The sequence below is a fragment of the Canis lupus genome, chromosome 14 (genome assembly GCF_048164855.1).
Source record: "Canis lupus baileyi chromosome 14, mCanLup2.hap1, whole genome shotgun sequence".
Classification (NCBI taxonomy): Eukaryota; Metazoa; Chordata; class Mammalia; order Carnivora; family Canidae; genus Canis; species Canis lupus.
Window position 1 is genome coordinate 21,787,100 of NC_132851.1, and position 19,283 is coordinate 21,806,382.

Below are 19,283 nucleotides of genomic sequence, written 5' to 3' on the forward strand. Positions count from 1 at the left end.
AAAGCTACTTCCTCAAACAGGGGGAAATATATCTACATTTAAGCAATAGTTCTCAGCCTATTACTGATTTTTAGTTATCATAATTCTTTATTTGAACTTAATGGCAAAACATAATGAATCAGAGTAGGAAGCAAAAAATAAAAATCAGTGAGTCTCAATGAATTAAGGGTCCGCTATTTTATTAAAGAATAACAAGGCATTTAAAGGAAGTAGCAGTTGCTTTGAATTATCCACTAGTTGGAACAAACTCGTAGTTGGATAATGAGATGTTAGAGTGTTACATAAGGCACATGAAGCTATTTGTAGCTTCTTTCCCAACGTAGGCTTTTTTCATAATTCACTTTAAATAGAACTCAAACACCAAAAGTCTGTCAGCAAAATTAAGGGCTTCCTGTTTTGTCTTTAAAGTAAAATGCAACTACTTTAAATAAAGTTGTTAATGTCTTCACCATCCTTGTTCACACACTGTAGCCCAAACTGCAAAGGCTGGAGGACACATGCCAACTAAAATTGCTTCCTGAAAAAATTAGGAATCGTCGGCAAAAAAAAAAAAAAAAAAAAAAAAAAGATTTGGGAAAGCCTACAAATAATTTTACATCTGTCCTGCATTTTTTGCTTTTCTACAATTTCAGACGTGGATGTGGTGGCTCTGTGACATCCGTGTAAGTAGCATGAGGCCCACAAATGCAGAAACAGGTGGATGTCTTGCCTCGTTGATTAGTGAACAGGCGTGAGGCTGTAAACCATTATGGGTCCATGTTTCTTGCCACACAGTGTATTTATGTACAAAATTGGTTCTCCAGCTCAGAGCTTTCCAAAGAGTGTGCCAGTCAAAAATGTGCCATAGGTATTACTGTCCTAGGCCCTTAGGAAGGAAGGCAGGATCTAGGGTGACATAGTCAGTTGTCTTAAGCAACAAGCATCCTCCTCCAGTGGATACCTGAGACGAAGATTTGTGTATGAGTAATTTAGTAAGGGAGTATGCTCAGGAGTAACCTGTAAGGTTGTGGGGGAAGCATGACAGAGAAGGGGGAGAACCTGAGCAGGTGGAAATTTCTAGTGAAGTCTCAAACTCAGCTTGATCCTGCAGGGAGCTCTGGAGCATAAGGTACACCTTGGGTTTTGCTTCACCTTGAAGGAAGCTCAGCTTTCATACTCCTGCAATAGTCATTAGCTACAGGCTGACCTAGGGCCAGGGATGGTAGGCATGAACTGCTGAGCACTATTGGCTCTCTTGGTAAGTGAGGGCAGAGTAGGTGAGTAATCCTCTGAATAAAGTTGCAGAGTGTGAGCCTTAAGTAGTGAAACCCATAGAAGTAGGTGGTTGGGAACAGAACGCTAAAGAGATCAAAAGGTTTCAAGGTAGAACAACTATATCCTACTTTATCCTCAGATTATAGTCTTGAGAAGTAGGGTCTGGCAATATCCCCTCATGTTCCAGGCAAAAAAATAAAAAGGAGCAATAGCGGTTTTCAGTATTCAATTTTGATCTCAGGTCCCATGCTGGATTTATTTAATCAGAATCTGAATTTCAACAAGATGGCCAGGTGACTTGTGTGCACAAGGAAGGTAGAGAAACCCTACTGTACATAAGCTCAAATAAGTGCTTTGCCCCCTGAACATATTCCAGCAGCAAGCTGTGAAATGGCTACTGACCACCATGAATGAGAGATCTTGGAGCTGCCAGAGAATTTCATGTCCTACTGTCTAAGAATCTGGTGCACAGACCACAGTGTGACAGGCTGAAGTAGGATGTGAATTTAGGCGGGAGCTCCTGATGAACAAGGCTCCCTGAGGCAGCCACAAGTATTTACCTCTTCATATACTGGCTCCTACTGAGTGTGTGAAGCTGTATGCCCATTTGGTAGTATCCATTTTCATTGCACCATTGGTGCACATTTCGCAAGTTTGAGATTTATCATTGTTTAAAAATACACGAGGAAAAGGTTTGGAATCAAAGTTCATTTGAAGTATCACAAAAATTTTCAACATTGCATGTCAGTGAAACAACTATTATTATTTTGCAATGTAATTCTAACCATTACAAACTTTTGAACGATTATAAAATTGATTTAAATTTTTTTATTACCTACTTGGGTAAATGTAGATTTTTGCCAGTGATTACTATCAAGAGGTTGTGCATATAGGTAATGGATGAGGTAAAGCCATTGTGATAGGAGCCTTCTAAGATAGCCCCTATGATCCTTACCTCCCAATATGCACATCGTTAGGTTCTCCCTTTCCCTAGAGTAGATAAGAATGGATTTATTGACTCACCATTGGGAAATAGGACACAGCAATTAAGAGGAGATGTCTTTTTGAGATTAGGTTACAAAAAGACTGGTTTGCATCTTGGATCTTGGCCATCCTCTCTTGCTCTCTTCTTTGCTTGTTCTGAGGGAAGTTGGCTGCCCTGTGAGGGGGCTCACCTGGAAAATAACTGAGGAAGGCCTCTCATCAAGACCATTGAAGAACTGAGCTTCAAGCCTCTCCATCCAACAAGCTGATGGGAAGTAGATCCTCCCCACAATGTGAGCTTCTATGTGATCTTATAAGCTGATACTTCCCATGAGATTGCAGCCCTAGTTGACAGTTTGATGGCAACCTCATGAGAGACCTGAGCCAGATATGCAACTTTGCTGAACCTGGGTTTCTAACCACAGAAATTGTGAAATAATAAATATTCGTTGTTTTAAGTACTTGTTTGGAGGTAATTTGTTATATAGCAATAGATAAACAGATGCAGAGTGCCATATGAAGCATAAACCTACTATAAAAATATGTTAGTGAAGTTAACTCATTACTTATTTAATAATTTAGAGATATTTTATTTGAGTTTTAATAATTTCAGTATTTAAGATTTTCCTTATTATTTTATTATTTTTCTTATATAATTAAATACAAAGAGAATATGATGATCTTTTTTTACCAAGCTCATTTTTAAATTATCTTTAGTTTACTGAGATATGAGCTTCCAAGGATATTATAAAAGATGCACTTGATAAATATGTATGGTAATTTAGAAAGGAGACAATAATAGTAAAAATCTTAAAGACAGGTGACTTTTCATTTTGGGAGAGGAGTAAGATTTTAATAGCGTGGACTTTCAGGTCAGACAGACAGGTTCTATTCCTAACTTGACCTATTTTTAGCTCAGTGACTTTGGGAAGAAACATTACAGGTTGGCCTTATCTGTAAAATGGTAATAACTGGCTCATATTCATAGGCTTGCTGTGAGGCTTATACGAAGTGCAGTAAGTAGGCTGCGTAGTATATATTGGCTGGCATGCAGAAAGTGTTTAATAAATATTAGTGGTTTGGGGCACCTAGGTGGTGCAGTCAATTAAGCATCTAACTCTTAGCTTCAGCTGAGGTTGTGATCTCAAGATCATGAGATCAAGCACTGCATGGGGCTCTGCATTCAGCATGAAATCTACTTGAGACCTCTCTCCTTCTCCTTCTGCCCCTCCTTGTTGTGCTCTCTCTCTAAAATAAATAAATAAATAAATCTTTAAAAAATTAAAAAAATAAATATTAGTGGTTTTTATTATTGAAATTTAAAAGAATCTACTTTCCAAACACTTTTTAAAAAAGATTTTATTTATTTATTCATGAGAGACACAGAGAGACAGAGAGACAGAGACATATGCAGAGGGAGAAGCAGGCTCCATGCAAGGAGCCCGGCCTGATGTGGGACTTGATCCTGGGACTCAGGGATCACCTCCTCAGCCAAAGTCAGAGGCTCAACTGCTAAGCCACCCAGGTGTCCCATTTTCCAAGCACCAAAACCTTCACTTATAGTTTCATAGCTTTAACAGTTATTCCTATGTATTCATTAAAACGTATCTTTAAGCAGTCTTTATTTGCTAAAACCTTGCTGTCCTGTTTCAAGATAGAACAGGGATTTAAAAGGGAAAAAAGCTATCTTCTTTTATGAATACACCATAATTTGAATGTCACTACTTCATTTCACCTTTATCCCTTAATCTGAATAGTTTATTGTACTGAATTTTTCCTAAGTTTTTATATCTTAACCTTATCTATGTATTGCAGGGAAATTTAAAAAAAAAACATAGACTTATTTAGAATATTGCTAAATCTGAAAAAAATAATGCTGATGTTTTCTAAAATGCTATTATAGTTTTGGATATTCTAGATATCCAAAGGTGAGATATCTCACCTTCCTTCACTTCCTCCTTCTTTTTTTTTCTCCCCTCCTCTACTCATGGTATGAATTATTTAAAAGCAATAATAGGGTAAAAACAGATGAATATATATCAAGAAAAAGATTAAAAAGTTGAAGCAAAATGAAGTATAGTGTTATATAGAGGAATATAGAAGAAAAGATTTTGCAGCAGAAGAGACATAGGATCAGTTATAAGGTTCACGATTGTCAGTAACATAAAAATACAGATTTAAGTTTCTGAGTTTACAATGGCATTACAAAATAAAAGAAATGATTCTTGGGAGTCATTGTAAGGGAAAATAATAAAAAACAAACACAACTAGGGAAAAGTGCCAATTTCCTATGGCTGCTTGTCATAGCATTCATTATGGGCTAAATTGTGTCCCCTCCAAAATTCATATGGTGAAGTCCTAAGCCCCAGCACCCACCTCAGAAAGTGACCTTATATGGAAACAGGGTTGTTGCAGATGTAATTAGTTAAGAAGTGATTATAGGGTGGATCCCTAATCCAATATGATCAGTGTCCTTATAAAAGGGGAAAGTTGGGACACAGGCACACATATTGGGGGTGCCATTTGAATATAAAGTATCCATAAGCCAAGAAGAGAGGCCTAAGACAGACTGTTCGCTCACAGAAGAAACCAAGGCTGCTGATACCTTGATTTTAGACAATTTTTGTTGTTAAAATGGCTTAGTGTGTAGTACTTTGTCATGACAGCTCTAGTAAACTAATATAGCACCTTGTAGTTATACAGTAAGACCATAACATCAAACCCGAAAGTTATAGAGGGAATCATAGAAAGCAGTCTAAAGTGAAATGTCTTGCATATGTGATTGTCATGCACTTATTTAGGCGTGGTCTTAACAAGTAGGTATGAAGGTCCGGTATGTGCCGAAGGGTATGGTGGGCATAGAGAATTCACAGGGTGGTACATTCCCCATCATCCATTCATCTCCAAGTATTTGGTCTAAGACAAACAGAGTAGTTTTGCTTTCCTTGAAGAGGATTGGATTGGGAACCAGCATAAGACCCAATGGGACTTGACGGAAGAATCTAAGGTTTCACATGTTTCCTCTCTTAAGGAGACATAGGAAGGAATCATTCATTTATACATTTTCTTACCTCAAGTGTTACCTGGGAAGAGCTGCATCTGGTTTGAGACTAAGAGAGGAGCCAGTCTGAAGGTAAAGCTAACTTATTGATGATGGTAGGTCAGAGAGATGAAAATAACCTGGGTCTTGGATGATTTGATCCATTAGATCAATCCATGCTGGAGTCTGTCCCATTATTAGCCTACTTCTTCATGGGAAAGTGAATTTCCTTCTTATTTCAGACACATCGAGTTTGGTTTTCCATTATAATAAAAGCATGCTAATAGGCATATAGTTGAAGGTATTTGTTCTTACAGTATTTATTAGAACTCTTTACAAGCTTTCCATTTATTCTCCTTCTGACATGTGGTAGAAGTGCATTTCTTATTACTACCCCTAACTATCCCCTTGTAACTTAGCGTGGGCACATGACTTGCCTTGACCAATGAGATCTGAGCAGAAGAGCTGTGAGTCAATTTTAGGAGAAAGGAAAGAGTTTATCTTTCCCTCTGCTACAGAGATAAGAAACATGCATTAATCAATGGCTGCTCTGTTGGCCTATGTCCCAAAGAGAGAAAGATGAAGAGCAGATCCCCAGCTAACCCACTCAGGACCCATAATGAGAGTGACAAGTGTTTGTTAATTTAACCCCTAATATATTATTGTTGTTGTCATTTCCTACAACAGAATCCAGCCCATCCTGTAAGGAACTAATATATTTCATTTATTTGTTTGGTTATTCGGTTATTATCAGTCTCTGCTATTGGATTATAAGTACTATCAGGGGAAGGACAGTAACTGTTTTGCTCCACATGCAGCAAATAGTGCCTGGCATGGCTCATGACATATAGCAGATTTTCAGTAAATTTCTGTTGATGACATGAATCTAATAGTAGACAATAGGGATAAAAATTATTATCATTTAACCTAATTTGAGCACATTACCTATTTCTGCTATTTTTACACCAACTCACATGCCACCCCTGAACTTCCCCAATCTGTTAAATGGATTTCATTATACACAGAAAACTCTTAGAAACCTCTGTGGAGTCTTAGAAAATCTATGTGTATATATTTGCATAGGACGGAAGTCTTCATCGCAAGAAGGGGTGAAGCCAAGCCTGGTTACACTGCAAATACATTGACAAAGGAAGTACACTGGATTATACTTTAAAAAAATAACTAAAGCAAAGCAGCTTTTGAGATTTATGAATGAGAAGATGAAAGGAAATAAAGTGAAAGCTAAAGAGAATATTTTGAAGTAGATGATTAACAAAAGAAAATCTATTGAAAACAGAAGGCTTTATACTACACAAAGCAAAAATGGAATTCATTTAAAAAGAAAAGAAACCTTAAATGTCAAAATAAAAGATGGCCAATGCAACAGGTGTGGCGTTTGGAAGCCAGGGATCTGAGGCTGGATGGCGCTCTGATGGGTGTTCTGGGGCATGCCTAAGCTCCAACGGGGCTTGAAGCATTCCTATGTTCTGGAAGACGAGTGAAGGATGGGCTAGGTTGAAATTTGCCAGATTAAACTACTTTTAGGTAGATGAGGTATTCTTTTTGCCTTGTGACCTGTTAGCAGTACTTTTAGGAGAATTAACAGTAGTGGCAATTGTATGTGGAGGTATTTTTGTAGGAAGTCAAAGTACTGAAATGTCAATGTGGAAATTAAGAGCAAATGGCACCATGGACAGAACTGAAAGCACTTGTCAAAGCAAGCTGCCAAAAGCTTATCCTCTTTTTCCAAGCTAAGCTTTGTCTTTGTGGTCTTGTGTGATGAATCAGTAAGAGTTATTGTCATCTTAGTGAATACAGCTTAGGGTGGAGGTGCCTGGAAATTTGAGGTTACTGAGATGATTGGAGAAGGATGTGTCAATTATATGTTTACTGAAAAGAAAAGCTCTCCAGCAGTCTTGTGAGAGGGAAGATGGATAAACAGAGTCCTGGGGAAAATATTAGGAGATGATTCTGACAACTGTGGCTTAGAGTCCCAGAAAGAAAAGAAAAGAATGGGGATCCCTGGGTGGCGCAGCAGTTTGGCGCCTGCCTTTGGCCCAGGGCGCGATCCTGGAGACCCGGGATCGAATCCCACGTCGGGCTCCCGGTGCATGGAGCCTGCTTCTCCCTCTGCCTGTGTCTCTGCCTGTATCTATCTCTCTCTCTCTCACTGTGACTATCATAAATAAAATAAAATAAAAATTTAAAAAAAAAAAAAAAAAAAAAAAAAGAAAAGAAAAGAATGTCAGTAATTACTGTATAAGAGGGGGTATCACAACATAATTAGGAAGAAGGAAAGAAAGGGAAGGGAAATATGAGTAGATAAGTAAGTACTAGGAGGGTGAGGTCCACGGGCTGATAGATAGCATCATTCCCCTTTACAGACCATGAAAACAGGGATTATAGAAATCTCACAACTTGCCCATGATGACATAGGAAGACTCCTCTATGCTTTCTTTTAGTCTTTATCTATTTAAAATATGAATTTACTGATTAGCTTACATTGTGAATTTCTTCTTTTACTATTAATATTACGACAACTGACACAATTGTTGAGTCATTACTATATGCAAGGTGCCGTTCTAAATACCATTATGTGTTATTTTTAATGTATTATTTCATTTCATTTTTACAACTATATATATATATATATCCCCATGATCACACAGCTGGTAAAGGGATGTTGTAAAATTCTCAATCTGATAGTGAGACTATGACACTTTGCCAACTGTATTCAGGGTTTGGCCTTGAGGCTTAGTCTAGTTGTGTAAATTTGGACAAATTATTTTGACTTTTGAAGTCTCAATTTCCTTATCTATCAGACAGGGATAGTTTTAAATGCCATGAAGTATATTTCTGAGCATGAAATAGAAAATGTGAAATCATTTTGTAAATAATAGTGTGATATATAAACATGAGTTGTTCCCACTATTATCATGATTATTCTATGTTTGCATTAGAAAAGTAAGGATCTTTTTGATAAATTGGTACTCAACAAGGACCTCACTATCATGATCAATAATTCTGGTTTAGAATCATGGGAGATGTATCAGGGTTCTATTAGAGAAGCAGAACAATCATGACTTATTGTAGTGGCTTGACCTTACACAATCATGGAACCTGGTTCAACAGTTTATATATAAGAATGACTCTAACCTGTTTCAGGTGCTGTAGCCTGAGGTCCCCAGAGTTAGGGATCAGTGGGGCAAAGATGGGTATGAAATGTGAGAGGGTTACCTGAAACCTGAGAAGACAACCTGGAACCTATAATGAGACTGGAACCTACAGAGGTTGCTCACCAACAGGCAGCCTCCCATTTCAAAACCTAGTATGAGTTACCACAGAACTGTACGTGAACCTAGTAGAGGATCTAGAGAAGTGCAGGAGGACACCAATAGGGACTAGGGAAGCTGGAGTTTTGACTGCAGCTCTGATCAATAAGGTGACCCAGCACACCTACTTAGTAAACTGCAACAGTGCTAGACCCAACATCCACCTTCCAAATGTAAACACAGATGTGTGGTATTTCAGACTTCCAAATCTCATGAACATTCCTCTATTGTCAGACCTTAATTCTGAAAATGCAGGAAAGGGAATTCTGGAAGTTGTAGTCCCAGCTTAGTTAAATTAACACAATAGAAAGCTCCCACACTAAACTTATAGCAAAGGTGGAAAAATCAAGTCCCTACAAGGGTCAAGCCATTAAAATTAATAAATGAAGCAGGTTGAATTTAAAAAAGAAAGCACATATACCATCTAAAGGGCACATACCATTTTTGGGGGTGGGGAGTGCAATGATTGAGGTTTTTCTTGTTGCTTTGTGGAAATCCTATGTATCCGGGGAAAATAGACCTCTTGCAAATGCATATACCTGTTTTTCTCTCAGAATTTGTGATATTTGTTTTTTATTTTTATTTTTTCTAATTTTTATACAGAGGAGTTTTGCTTTTTTGGTCAATTTTATTACCTTTTGTGTGGTTCTTTTGTTAGAATAAGTTCTCTACTCCAAGGTTAAAAAAATAATAATTCTAAGTTCTTTTCTTCACAGGGTGAGGGAAGGTGATAATATAAGCTTCAGCTTGTATTAGATTTATTGAGTTTATTGTAGCTTATTGAGCACAGTATTGTCAAACATTTTTTAAAAGCAAAATTGGGAATACAGATTTTCATGTGAAGTATCCCTGTTGTTCAATATTGGCAACTAGTCCAAGTCCATTTCTGAAACTAAGCAAGACAGATAAACCTTTGTGCCTACTTCCAGTACATATCCCTTGTCATTCTCATAGTGTTAAGTGCTTTCTATGTGACCAGGAACTCCTAACCTGGCATTCAGAGATTAAAAAGTCTGATTTAGCAGCTCACAAATGAATGGGTAGATTTGACAAAGTTAGATTTATATAATAGTATAGAAGCACAGAAGAGCAGGCTTCTGTGGAGGTCAGGGAAAATTTCACAGATGAGTCAATATTTGAGGTCTATCTTTAGGGAAAGCAGGAAGGAAAAAGAATAAGGTAAAAAGAATAAGGTAATTTCAAGCACTGAGTACAATACAGATATTTTGAAGTGTTTTATATATTATAAGTTTGGTATTTACTTTTAGAAACCTTCCATGAGGTAGCAGAGAGTAAAATAGTTTAGGTGGGGCCATAAAATATAAATGTTATTTCAGATCCATTAATCAGAAATCCCTCATACTTTTCACATCACTGACTTCTTAGATGATGATTCTATAGTAGCAGCTGCCTTGCTCATTAAAAATGTAAATCTCTCCAGGAAGGAGAGCATTATTAAGCTTATTTAAGTTAAGCTTCCACCCTACCCTCCATGAATTTATCAAATCTTTTCTTGAGAATAGATTTAGATAGAAGTAGGGGAAAGAGTATGAGAACCTTGTGTGCCCATCCGTAGAGGAAGAAGACTAGAGTAGCAGGTATGCTTAAGTGCAAGAAAAAGAACAAATCTTAACAGATTCCATTACATTCCTGAAGTGGTCATAACCATGAAACTTTTTCTCAAAATAGTTTATGGACTAAGCTAGACTTTGCCTAGAATTCTTTTTTTCATTGTTCCTGGTTTGCTTCAACGTGGTCATTTGAATCTGTGGTCAGCATGGGTTCATGTGTCCTACCCTATTTCAAGGTCAGAGACTTTCCATGCCCTCAATATTTTTTCAGATGGGGAGATAAGCCAACTGGTAGAGTAAACATATGGGCTCAATGCTTAAGGCTGCTTTGCTTCCCATTAAGTCCATAGATGTTGCCAGATGAGCCTTTCTCCTACTAACACACCTTGACCAGAGAGAATCTTACCAAGTCCCAGAAAAATGGCTGTAACATGTTTTGTCATCAGAGGAATACAGAAATTGGAAAATTTGATCAAAAACATTTGTGTGTCCTGGTCTTGTTAAAAGAGTTATCACATGTGTTTTAGGAGACTGACATAAGGCATACGGTCTATGGACGAAAAAACCCCTGGATTTTCTATTTTGACACTTTTCCCCCCAAGAATCAGATTTTTATTTTTTTAAATATTTTATTTATTTATTTATTTATTTATTTATTTATTTATTTATTTATTTATTTATTTAAAACAAAGAGAGTGAGAACAAGCAGGGGGAGCTACAGAGGGAGAGGGAGAGAGTCTGCTAAGCAGGAAGCCCAATGTGGGACTTGATTCCAGGACCCTGAGATCATGACCTGAGCCAAAGGCAGATGCTTAACCAATTGAGCCACCCAGGTGGCCCAAGATATTACCCGGCAATCAAGGTCTTACTCATGATTACCTTTGTCTAAGTGCTTATGTGGGTTCTTGAAAGTGAAACTGTAGGAAAATCTTGCTATTCTTAATATCTCTTCTAATGCCTTACTAACTAGCTGAATCCTAGAGTCAGAGTGATCTTCGATTGAGCCTTCCTTCTGCCAAACCTCATTTATAGGATCTTGGGTAATATATTTCACAATCTCACTTTCTTCATCTGTGAAATTGGAATATTGATTGTTTCTCTTGAATGACATTGTGTGGAGGAAGATCAGATAAGGATGTAAAATACCAAATAGAATTTCTGGTGCATAGTAGTCCTCCCACATGTGTTCTGTGTTATGGTTAACACAAAGGGCCCTCACATGACCTTATTTGATTATTTTCATTCTACAGGGTAGGCAGAGGAGTTGTCATTGCCATTTTTAATTTTTTAAAGGAAGAAAAAGAAATAGAGAAATGTTAAAGGGTTTGTTAAATATTGCATTCCCCCCCCAAAAAAAATGGCAGAACTGAGGCTCAGACTTCTCTCTTTGCTCATCTTACTATAGCACTGTACCAACTTGACCATGGACACCAAGGCTTCAATCTTGAGGTGAATTTCAAAACATTTATCAAGAGAGAAGAGGTTTGGGGTATGTTTTTTTTACTATTACACAGAAGTATTTCACAGTTTTCACTACTGCCACATGGTTGTTAAAATATGGGGGACATCTAAATGTCAGTTATATTTATACCATTTCATGTGATGAAGAACTTCAGGAATTCTAGATTAGTTGCATTGTCAAAATCTCTGGGTCTCTGCCTCTGTCTAGCAAAGGGCTAATTCAGAGAACTTCTGAATAGTTCAGTATGTTTGAGAGGTAAGGGAAGATGCCTGTCAGGAATTGAAGAACCAAACAAGGGCAAATTATGAACAAGTTGTGTCCTTGAGTTCCAATGCTAGGTTCTTTGCCATGATGGGAAGCTGTATTTAAACTGTGTGTGGATGAAGAATAAGAAGTTTAGATCTTTGTTTTAAGAAGATCACCCCGGTTGCGTGTGGTAGATGGACTAGATGGAGGCAAAGAGAAAGAGGGGATGCTTGTGAAATTTCCAGATGACATAAAGCTGGGTGGAGTAGTTATAATAACAGATGACAGAAGCAAAATTCATAGTGATTTCATCAGACTTGAAGATTGGATCTAACCAATGGGATGAAATTCAACAGGAAAAAATGATAAAGTTTACCATTTGTGTGTGTGTGTGTGTGTGTGTGTGTGTGTGTGTGTTTGAGTTAATTGAGAAAGTGCAAGAGGGAGGGGAGCAGTTTTGACACAGTTTGTACAAAATTCCCTAAAACTTGTGGTGGTGGATGTGGTCATGATTTGGTTGACCACAAGTTGAATTTGTGCCAACAATGTACTAAAGAGCTGAACCTTTTGCTTTATGGACAGAAACAAAATATCTGGCCCCTGGGAAGTAACTCTATCTTTTGTCAGACAACTTGTTTCATCTGTGCCCTCCCCCGCCCCGACCCACTTCACCATTTTATCAAAAAGCAGGTCTATTAGTCTCTGATGGTTTAAGGACCAGCACATGTTTACCCTTGGACTGGGTGCCGGGATGAATGGAAGTTTTCCCTGTAACGACTTTATGTATTGAACCTCTATACTGGCTTTTCAGAATGCATTTTAATTATTTTCTTGCCATTGTCTGCCACTACAGAGGAGAGAATAGAGAACCTCTTAAAGAAATATTTTCCATTCCTTTTTGTGCTCCAAGTCCATAGTATAGTGCCTAATGCAGTCCAGGCACTTAATACCAATGAGAGAGTGAATGAATGGGTGAATGAATGAAATGAACTAATGAGAAAAGTTAAACAGAGCTTTAATGTAAAAGAGCCGACTGAGCACATGTAGGTATGCACATGTAAGAGTGCAGAGAGCAGTTTTAATGTGTCTTAAAAAGAAAATGTACAACCCTGTTATTGTCCTCTCTGAGAAGTAAATGGTCCATTATCAACACTTCAGTTCTTTCTGCAACCCCAGATCATATGTGCACAGCCAGCGTTTCCCTGTTGAACTCCCTTGCAGCCTTAGCTCCAGAGCCTCCCTTCCCTGTTCTCTGAAAGGGATTTGTGTCCCTCCCTGGAGATTGTTCCCGAAAGAAGCCACCAAACAGTGCCTCTGGAGTCCATTCTTCAGGTGTAATCGCTGCTGGGCCTCAGCTGTCAGAGGCCCAGGATGGATAGGTGTGCAGTCTCTGTTTAGGTTTGAAAGTGTGAGTACCCAGTCTGACAGCCAGCATAGGGGACTATAAACTGAGAACACATGATGAAAGCCCTGGTTAAGATACTAACCCTGGGCTCCATCCTGAGAGTCAGCGGTGCTGGCTTCTGAAAGCCCTTTTCTGCATAGTTTTCTTTTGCAGAACCAAAGAAGCATGGAATTATCTTCTCTCCAGGGATAGGCAGCCATTTCTAGATTCCACCATCCTGCCTGAAGAATGCTTCGTCACCTGTCAGTTTAATTGTCCTATGTTCACTTGATAACACAAAATGAAAGACTAAAGGTAAATACATTTTATGTGACATTTTAAAAGCCATGCAAGCAAAACTATACCATAGCTGCACAAGGATTATGTTCCCAATGGACATGTAGTGAATTCCTGTTGGTACCAAGGAATGGGATAAAATTCTTTAATGTTTAAAATGGTATTTACCCTTTGTTTTATCGAGTGATTTGACAGTAAGAGTGTCCTTTGCCTTTTTTGCATAAAGGAATAAGAGGCAGCTCTTAGTTCTTATAATAAGTCAAGCCTACAGCCACAATTATTCCAGGAAGAAGGGCTTACTTTATCCTCTGAGAGGGGCTAAAAACGTCTAGAACTACACTCTGGTAGGAAATAGCCACACTATGTATTCAATACCCTTTGAAACTGGAAAAGTCAACTAGAGAATTTGTTTTTTATTTTTATTTTTCCACTTGGCTTCAGCTTCATTATTTTTTACAGCCTGTTTTTGCTTATCAGAAGAGTAAAGACAACTAATCTCAGTTACCATTGTCACTGTTAGTAATTGTAGTAGTATTGGTAGCAGTAGTAATAACTCCTTTTATTGGATAGTTCTTCTGTGCTATGGACCTTATATAATAATAATCTCACTTGATCTCATAAAAATCTTACACTTAGAATCTGACTTCTTCAGGGTCAGAATTACATCACCATAGCAGCTCGGTGTGAATCAATAAATCTTTCCTATCAGTATGTCTAATAGTAACATAGCAACAGGAATTCCAAGTAATGGGTTATGCTCACATTTAAGTACTGGTGGCATACTGATTTTGAGTCATCTGTATTTTCTTTAATTTTTATTATTTTTTTACAAGATTTATTCATTTATTTGAGAGAGAGAGAGAGAGAGAGAGAGCAATAATGGGGAGGGAAGAGGAGGAGAGGGAAAGAAAGTCTGAAGCAGACTCCACTGTGCCTCTGAGCATGGAGCAGGACATGAGGTTTGATCTCATGACTGTGAGATTATGACCTGAGCCCAAACCAAGAGCCAGATGCCCAACTGACTATGCCACCAAGGCACCCAAGGCGCCCTTGTATTTTCTTTAAAGGGACTCTGTCAGACAACTCTCTGCTAGTACTCAGCCCCAGGGTAACTTTACTTTCTTTTGTATTGCTGAGGCTGGAAGCCTGAAAACTACATTTTCTAGATTCCTTTGGCAGTTGGGCAGCAATAGGCCCAGTTTGCCTGGGACCAGAGATTTCTAAGGTTGTGAGATTTTCTCTGTTAAAACCTGAAAAGTCTGGGGCAGCCCAGATGGCTCAGTGGTTTAGTGCCGCCTTCAGCCCAGGGTGTAATCCTGGAGACCCAGGATCAAGTATCATGTCAAGATCCCTGCATGGAGCCTGCTTCTCCCTCTGCCTGTGTCTCTGCCTCTCTCTCTCTCTCTCTCTCTCTCTCTCTCTCTCTCTCTCTCTCTCACGCTGTCTCTTATGAATGAATAAATACAATCTTTAAAAATAAAAACAAAAACAAAACCCTGAAAAGTCTTTGGCAAATGGCAATGAGTTGGTCACTTTACTGGACACTATATTTCTGTTAGGTTAGTGGTAAGCACTCACAAAGGTTTAGAAGACTTTAAAAAAGTAGATGCCATTTCTAGTACTGTTACCAACATTGATGTGTGTAGACTCATGGTCTCCCGATTAGCATCAAGAGTGTGAGTGTTGTTGAGAATGCCATCTCTTGCAATCTGTAGTGAAAGCAGAGGCTCCCTGTATTCACAGACACCTGGGTACCATTAATTTTCCTCTTTTATTTCTTATCCATCCTAATATTTTGCACATAAATTCCTGTATTAAATTATTCTTTCCCTGAAATACCTATAACAGTTTATATTTCCTTGATTGAACCTACACTGATAGTCCTAGTGAAAGATTGCTCCTGGATAAAGGGAGAGACAAAAGTTAATAGGGAAATAGAGTGCTAATCAGAGAAACTGTAGCCCAAGTAAATAGGCTTTTCCAAGATGACAGAAAGTCAGGGAGTCAGAATGATGAAACTTGGAGAATACATGAAGAACTAGGTTACCAGAACTGGAGCAGCAATATATTCTAAGACTTTCTAGGTATCTATGAAATAAGCTTTGGATATCCTTCCAACATTGACCCAGGTATTAGAATCATCAGGGCCCATTAACAATTAGGACTGCGAGGAGAAAAGGAGGATGAGATTGATTCCATATCTCAGCTTCTTCCTCAGATTAGATATCAATCCCTCTGATGAGGTAGGTGGCCTTCAGAATTGCTTCCTGGAAAGAGCAATAGCATAGTACTATATCATAGACAATGATATTTTGACTACGTGACTGTCTCCCTGGTGGTTGTCAACTCCCTAAGAATGTGATATTACATCTTCATGCCTAATATATAGTATGATATTTGATGGTTTCCCATTTTATTCAGGGTGAAATTCCGAACTCTTTACCAAATGCCCCCGTGGTATGAATTCTGGCCACTGCTCTAAACTCATCTGCTATTTTTTCTTCTAATTATTTTGCTTCAGCCATACTTGTCTCCTTGGTATTCTTTAGCCATGCCAAGTTTGCTTCTATTTCATGCTTTTTTGCACTTGTAGTTGTTGCTTTTAATCTGCTTGAAATGCTTTTAAATTAGACGTCTATATTGTTTGCTACTTACTTCCTTCTGATCTCTGTACAAATGATAACTTGGTAGTAAGGTCTTCCCTGACCACCCAACAGAAAAACAAACACTAACTAACTAGCTAACTGACAAACTAAATCAACAACAAAACTTGCCGTCTAGCACTTCATATTCCCTTTGAGCTGTTTCTTTTTTCTCCATAGCATTTTTCAGCATCAGAAAGAATGTGTATTTACCTGTTAGTTACTACTGTTTTTTCTTTTTTTAATAGCATATATTCTGTCTCTTAAAGACAGCTAAGAAATCATTCTATAGGTATGAATTGAAGTTAATTGAAGTTAAAGTGGGTGCTATGGTAAGTGTTGACACAGATTTTTTTAGGAAAATAATTTCACCATGATGTGCAAGAAAGATTTCAGTAGGAAAACTAGTGGAATGGGAAGTAAATTTGGGGGCAGTCTATTGCTACCGAGTAGAGAGATAATGTACAGAAAAGTACCTTGTACAACTTTGAAGGTAGTCATTCTAGAAGACTAGCTGGGGACCTCATTATTCTTTGGGTCCTCAGCCCTGATAAATTGTAAATCGTCTTGGAACTCCTGAGAACAGCATCGTCAGAAAGATGAATTTGTGTATAATGAGAGTCACTGAGAGTAACATCACTCACTTGTATGTATGGATTTATATTTTTCTGTGTGTTTATGTGTGTGGGTATGTATGTATCTAAATCTAGATTTTGGAAAGATGGAGGAAGGTTAAGGGAAGGTGAGTGTTGAGAGCATAGGTATATTAATTTGCACCTATATACACTATTCTAACAACAATATGCCAACATATTATTGCTTGGATGTCAGCAGGTATATTAGTCAGGTAAGCATCACTGCACCATGAAATTATCCAGGGGCCCAGATTTCTTCATTCATTCTGTTATATTCCCTATGATATTGTCCTTACCTGCATGGTTGAAACTGACTCACCATCATTTGTATGGACTAGTACACATGAAATAGGAAGTAGAGGAAATAAGAAGACAGTGGTTTCCTTTTCAGGAAGTGATACACAAGTTGCCTTTCTCACTTGTGTTCATTTTCCTTTGATAAACACTTAGTCATATAGCCACATGAATCTGCAAAACAGACTGGGAAAGAGGCTCTCTGGCTGGGAGACATGCACCTTTAATAATTTCATTCTCTGCCATTGTAGGGAAGGCGGTCTTGGCTCTTGATTCTTCAAGAGAGGCCTTTCTGAACACCATGCTCTAATCCTGTCCAAGAGAGCCAAGGCCTATGGATTTAGAAGAGGACAGCTGTGGGCAGACACTGTGCTAGTGTTGGGAACAGGTCAACGGATAAAGAAACAAGCCAGCACTGTGTTTCAAGACCCAGCTTTCTCAAGTTAGCTGCTTTCTGCAACTGCTTTTTGCAATTTCATCTTTGCTCTTTCTATGTTTGGAGACATTGCTTGCTAAAGTTCAAGGTCTATTCAATCAAAGAGCTTGAGGGGCTGGGTATAGGGTTGAGATGAAGAGTACTAAGTGGACCTTCCCCAGATAGATGAGAAAATTATGACTCCCTTTTACATAAGAAATATTCATATATGAAAAAGCAGTAGCCCAAACCAATGGGGAAAAGAAAGGTTATGTAATATTTTGATTAAGTAAGAAATTACAAACCACCAATCTGAGGGGAAAAAATGGGCCAAACCTTATTTTATTCTCTGTTATTTATTTACTTCTCCTTCACTTGCAACTCTTCTAAACTGGGTGATATATTATAATAAATAATTATATTAAGTATATTTATATAATTATATTCAATATTTTATAACTATAAAGAATGCATTAGTTAATTTACTAGTACATGTATATATATACAACATGTAAGTAATATGTATGTTTTTAAATCCCAAACCTACTAAATATAGAACTCTAAGGGTTTGTTCTCCTCTTTTTTGTTTAGGAAAATAAAATTCCACAGGTGATTCTGTGTATTTGTGGAATATGCCACAGAACAAACCCTAAGAAAGCTCCAAATGGATTAGAGTTAGCTATAAAGCAAAACAAAATCATGGAAAACAAATTTAAGTAGTTATTAGATATCTGGTGGAGCAACATTTTGAGTTATGAAGTAAAATAAAAACAAAAATCAACTGATCCAGTCATACAATTTTTAAACTTCCAAAGAATGAAAAATAGTACCATGTAAAATTTTTATAAAATTATAAAGGTTTGGTTCTACATTACACAAAATATTCATACAAATTGATTAGAAAAAAAAAACAGGTCCTCATGGTTAAATTTTTTAAAATTATGAGAAAAAAGTATATGCAATTTAAGAATTACATTGAAAATATGACTTATTGATTTTTTAAAATATAGATCATATACTCACACATTATCTGAAATGCATATGTTGATGCAAAAAGTATGACATGCAATTTGGCAATTTATATCATGAATCCTGTCCTTTCATCTAGTATTGAAAAGAAATGTGAAGAATGATGGTCTTTTTTAGTAACAAAAATTGAAAACAATGCAATTATCCAATAATTAAAAAAGTAATTCAATACAAAAGGGTATATTAACCTCATGAATATTGCACAACCATTAAAAATAAAAATTATATATACCATATAACTGTATATGGCAATGTTTAATATAATTTTATGTTACAAATCATTTTATAGAAAAATATTTAGTTGAAAAGTAGAAAATAGATTTATATGTGTGAACTGATTAAAAACAGTTATTATATGGACTACAGTGGTGGGAAGACTTGAAAAAGAAAAGAAAAAAACTACTGAGATGTTTAGATTGAGACAGATGCTCCTCCTTAAAACAGTTTCTTTAACAAATAAATGGTTGCGGAAGGAAAGATGGGTGGGGGGTTGGGGTAACTGGGTGACAGGTATTAAGGAAGGCAGGTGATATGATGAGCACTGGATGTTGTACTACATGTTGGCAAATTGAATTTCAATTAAAAAAATAGTTCCTTTGTATTTGTTGCGATTCTGTGACAAAGCTAGAAAAATAGTATGAAAATAACTAGTGATATTTGTTCAGCGGTGAACACTGGGATCTCTAATCCAATCTATT

General features: G+C 37.4%; 1 long non-coding RNA gene across 8 annotated transcripts in view; it reads left to right on the plus strand.

The window, feature by feature from the left end:
- LOC140603775 (uncharacterized) overlaps positions 1 to 19,049 on the plus strand; it is a 167,309-nt gene extending 148,260 nt beyond the window's left edge. For 5 of the 8 annotated variants that reach the window (XR_012006760.1, XR_012006765.1, XR_012006764.1 and 2 more), the window contains 3 exons: positions 11,587 to 11,670; positions 13,435 to 13,588; positions 17,393 to 19,049. This is a non-coding gene — a long non-coding RNA (uncharacterized lncRNA). The remainder of the gene's footprint in view (positions 1 to 11,586; positions 11,671 to 13,434; positions 13,589 to 17,392) is intronic. The other 3 variants (XR_012006763.1, XR_012006766.1, XR_012006767.1) reach the window with 3 other exon arrangements.
- Positions 19,050 to 19,283: the final 234 nt, after the last annotated feature.